The following is a 5,473-nucleotide window of genomic DNA, read 5'->3' as shown; positions in this document are numbered from 1 at the left end:
AACTATGTTTAATTGAAGAAAGTTTGAATAATGTTGGGAGGATAAATGACATGCAATTGAGTATTTTATATATACTGCAGAAAATGTAGAGTTTATTATACTATAACTTAAAAAATCTTTGAACTTAAATAAAGAATCTATGGTTATTTAGAGAATGGTCACATTTTTTGAAATGTTTAACTTAAATAAATAATTCATTGCTATTTGAGACATGATTTTTTATACTTATTGGATATTTTACTTAATTTATATAAATTGCTTATGAACACTGATTTTATTAGTTTTATGGCTGCCATTATAGTACAAAATGAGTTAAGTTCAAATAAAATTTACTTTTAAATTCAATATTTGTGTGGAAGAACTTATAAGCTATTTACTATAAAAAGTAAGAAATAATTTTTATGAGATAATGCTAAAAGTTTATCATGCTGCAATTTTTTTTAGATTATAAGCAACAAAAACTCGACCTTATGGTCTTTTTAATCTAAAAAATCCTCTTAACAAAATATGTGACATCCCAAAGGCTAATTAAAGCAAATGGGTGTCAGATACAGATTTAGAATAATGAGTGCATAATAAAATTTTATGCAGCGGAACAATTAATACAAATCCCTTACAAATATATATGAGTTCCAATTACATACATATAATTGAGACCTGAAGTGGCAAGAAAATACAAAAAAAAAAAGAAAACAAAACACAAAAGAATGCCACTTCTTTCACTATGTTATTGGACTCATCAGAGTGCGAAAACAATCATGCACTTAAATTTTGTGGATCCACGAGATCCTCATAAACTTCTAAGGGTAGGTCAGCTTACGGTTTGTCATTTTCTTCCTCATCTGAGGGGGAATAGAAAGAGTGAGTTCCATATACTCAGTAAGAAAAACAATATTAAATTAACATCGTAAGATTTTAAAGGTGAATTATTTTAGCTTAAAAGCTTACAATTTGGCCACCTCGTAGACCAATCTTACATTATGAAAATAATTTATTTATTAAGAAAGCAGTACATGAATATGAACAAACCAAACATACATCATGCCAGATAATAGAGAAAATTAAATAAATCATGAAATGTTTAGATTTTTGTGTCATGCTTCACAAATTCGTTACAACTTCAATCTTTGACGGTAGATACATATTTTCAACTACCCAAATAGAATAACCATGTTAGATATAGATACAGAAATTTGTTCAAACCCATTTTCGACTGGCCAAACCATTGTACGATCTACGACCACGGCCATATCAACTATAGTGGCCCTATCAGATATCTACATCATGATAGTACTTAGCCAAGGGTGACCCCTAACAAATATTTGCGTTACCACTCTCGTCAAAAGGTACGCCATCATCCACTAGGACTGGTTCTCTTATATCTTTCCAGACAAGATAGGGTAGGGGGGAACAGATACCTTGAAGGACTAGGGGAACAAACACCCCTCAAAGATAAAAAGCCTAACGAGACACTTGATGTAATATGCATATTAATATAGATATATATTTCAGACCATTCATGTTTCATTCCACTTTTCTCTTTTCTTCTTTTTATTCTTTATTTTTACCAGGCAATAATACCAACTTCATATTATATTTTATTACATGCAAATCATCAAGTGTCTATAATTCACATAGTATGTTTAAAAACAAGAACAATTCAACTTATCTAAACTATAAATACAAAGGCATACACGTAGATAAAATAAGAATGGTAATACTTAATAAGTTTATTTTATCTAAAAATATCCCTTAGGACATCGAAAGAAATATTAAATTTCTTACCGAAATCTTGACATTTTCTCCTTCACCGTTCTTTTTTTTTTCTCCTTCTCTAACTAGATTACTCTCTCTCTCTCCTTCTCTCTCTGAGTTTAGAAAAATGGAAGAATGGAAGTGTGGGGAAGAATGGGGATGGAAGACCTATTTATAAAATTTTGGAAACGTCAAATTTGCGCCAAGTGGCAAAATTTGGTGAAGAGATAGGAGAAAAAGATGTTTAGCACCAAAAATGAAGGAGGAGGGCCTCCTCCACCAGTGGCGGTAGCGCGCTGCCTGGGGCGCCAGTAGTGAACTTCCCGAGGTGGCAGTGCCCGGCTAGTGGGCTACAGGCACACAGGCCTCCTGCCCCACACGCAGGGGCTAGCTTGCTTGCGCGAAGGGCCTAGATGGGCTGGGAGTCATGCGCGCAGGCCCCAAGCATGGATGGTACACACACAGCGTGCAACCCTTATCCGCAGGCAAGGTGACGTGTAGATGACATACCTGTACTTGACAAGATGCTCGCAGGACCTATCCCTACGCTATGCGCATGGACAAGACGTTCGTGCTGTGCGAACATCCCGTGCGCGCGTCTATGCAGAAGGGATGTGTACGTTGTGCGCACATCCTGTAGCTGGTGTGCATGTATGTGCGTGCGCATAGTGCATGGGTAGCTCTGCTTCCCCGCAGGATTTTTCCCGTAGGATTTCTTCATGTTTCACCATTTTTCTGATTTTTCCTTATTTTTTAAAATTCATTTAAATAAGTTAAATGCAAAACTAAATAATAGAAATAAAAATTAAATAAATACCAAAATTATTAAAAATCAACCATATTTATAAATTATGATAAATATTATGTGGTGTAATTTAAATGGGTTTAATGCGGCAAAAGATCCGAACAATTAAGATTTTTCAAATAATTAAGCACAACGATGGGTGGGGTGTTACATCATCCCCACTTTTAAAAAATTTAATCCCCAAATTTGTCTCCAATAGGTCTGGATACTTCTCCTTCATCTCGCTCTCCAACTCCCATGTGGCTTCCTCCAGGGTATGATGTTGCCATCGCACCTTCACCATGGGAATAGTCTTGTTATGCAAGACCTTATTAGTCCACCTAAGAAACTCCACGGGAACCTCCTTATAAGTCATGTCAGCTTATACCTGCACCTCATCATAAGGAATAATATGAGAAGGATCAAGGAGGTAACTCTTAAGTATCAAGACATGAGAGACATCACATAGTCCCATAAATTCTCAGGATAGAGCGAGGTGATATGCCATGGGTCCAACGCGCTCGATGATCCAAAAAGGTTCCATATAACGAGGACTCAACTTCCCTCTCTTCTTAAATTGCATCTTTCCCTTATAGGGGAAAACCTTGAGGAAGACCTAATCTCTCACGGCAAACTCCAAGGGTTGCCTACGATTGTCTATGTAACTCTTCTAACGGTTCTAGGCAATGGCCAAATTCTTACGGATGATGGCGACCTTCTCAATGGTCTCCTGAACGAAGTCTAATTCTAAATGGAGCTGGTTTCCAACTTCACTCAAACAAGTAAAAGAACGACAAGGCCTTTCATACAGTGCTTCATACGAGACCATGCTGATACTGGAATGATAACTGTTATTATAAGCAAATTCAAAAAGGGAAAGATACTCATACCTGTTATCACCGAAGTCGAGGGCACAAGCACCCAACATGTCTTCTGATACTAGATCGTATGTTCTGACTGACCATTCGTTTGGGGATGATAAGTGGTACTGAAATACAACCCAGACCCCAGAGCTTCTTAAAAGCTATCCTAGAAGTGGGAAGTAAATTGGGGATTGCAATTGGACACAATGGATGAGGGAACACCATAAAATTAGACAATCTCATCAACATATAGACGAGCTAACTTGCTGGTGGAGTCAGTGGTTCTGATGGGCAGAAAATGGGTGGTCTTAGTTAGTCTATCCATGATGACCTAGATAGTATTTTGATCAGAACATGTTCTGGGCAATCTTATAACAAAATCCATGGTTACATGTTCCCATTTCCGTTCAGGAATCAAAAGACCTTGTAACAAACCACTGGGTCTTTGATGTTCTGTCTTAATCTGATTACAAGTAAGGCATTGGGAGACATAGTCAACTGTATCCCTCTTTATTCCTTGCCATTAGTACTAATGCTTCAAGTCCTGGAACATTTTGGTACTTCCAGGATGGATGGATAACTTGAAAGCATGGGCAATCTTGAAAACATCCGCCTTTACAACAACGGGGACCCAAATTAGGTTTTGGAATTTGAACAGTCCATCATGTGAAATCCTGAAATCAGGAGATTCGTCAGAAGTTAACTTACCTAGATTCTTGGTGAGTTCTGGGTCCATGGATTGAGCTTTCTAAATTTTTATAAAGAGATCCGGTAGGGCTCGGATCTGGACAAGATAGGTGCCTTTCCCATAATAGTTAAGCTAGATAAATTGTATAGTGTCCATTAATTTCCAACTGGAGGGCATGGCTTATGCCAACACAACAGACTCCTTTCGGCTCAATGCATCAATGACCACATTTCCTCTCCCGGGGTGATAGATGATCTTGCCATCATAGTCCTTCAAAGGACCTATCCAACGTCTCTGTCTCATGTTTAACTTCTTCTATGAAAAGATTTACTTTAAACTCTTATGGTCAGTATAAATCTCAAAGGTCTTACCATACAGGTAATGATGCCATATCTTCAAGGCAAAGATAATGATTGCAAGCTCCAAGTCGTGGGTAGAGTAGTTCTGCTCATGAAGTTTCAATTGTCAGGACTCATAGGTGACTACTCTATCATATTGCATCAAGACACACCCCAAGACAATATGAGATGCATCACAATAGACTTGAAATCTTCCCATATTATCGGGGAGGATCAACACAGGAGCAAAGGTGAAATGATACTTCAATTCTATGAAGCTTTCACTACACTCATTGGTGGGCAGATTCTAGTTGACTATCATTTTCACCTTGGACGGATCCTTGGAAACTCCTTCACTCAAAATTACATGTCCGAGAAAGAAAACTCGATCCAACCAGAAATAGTATTTACTCAGTTTAACGTATAGTTGGTCTCGGCGAAGAGTCTCTAACACTTCAGTCAAGTGCACTACATGTTTTTCAAGGCTTTTGGAATACACTAGGATGTTATTAATAAAAACAATGGCATATTGATCTAGTGCGTGCCACAAAACTCTGTTCATTAGGTCCATGAAGGCTGCAAGGGCATTTGTTAATCCAAACAACATTAACTTGAACTCGTACAAACTATACCTGCACTGGAAGATGGTCTTCAGAATATCTTCTTCTTTGACTCTCAACTGGTGGTATCCTATCCTAAGATCGATCTTAGAAAAGACCATGGCTCCTTATAGTTGATCGAAGAGGTCATCGATCTAAGGTAATGGTTACTTGCTTTGGTCACTCAGTTGAGTTCCTGGTAGTCCACACAGAGTCTGAGGGAACCATCATTTTTCTTCACGAACAACACCGGAGCACCCCAAGGAGAATGGTTAGGGTGAATAAACTTCCGAGTAATAAGGTCCAAAATTTGATGTTCCATCTCTGTTAACTTAACACGACTCATACGATAGGCAGGCTTCGAAGTTGGCTAGGTTCTGGGCAGTAATTCAATTAGGAACTCTACTTCTCGCGAGGGAGGTAAACAAGGAAATTTGATAGGAAAG

This window comes from Carica papaya, chromosome 9, assembly GCF_054855325.1.
Source record: "Carica papaya isolate Zhongbai chromosome 9, ASM5485532v1, whole genome shotgun sequence".
NCBI lineage: Eukaryota > Viridiplantae > Streptophyta > Magnoliopsida > Brassicales > Caricaceae > Carica > Carica papaya.
This window is presented reverse-complemented; position numbering follows the sequence as displayed.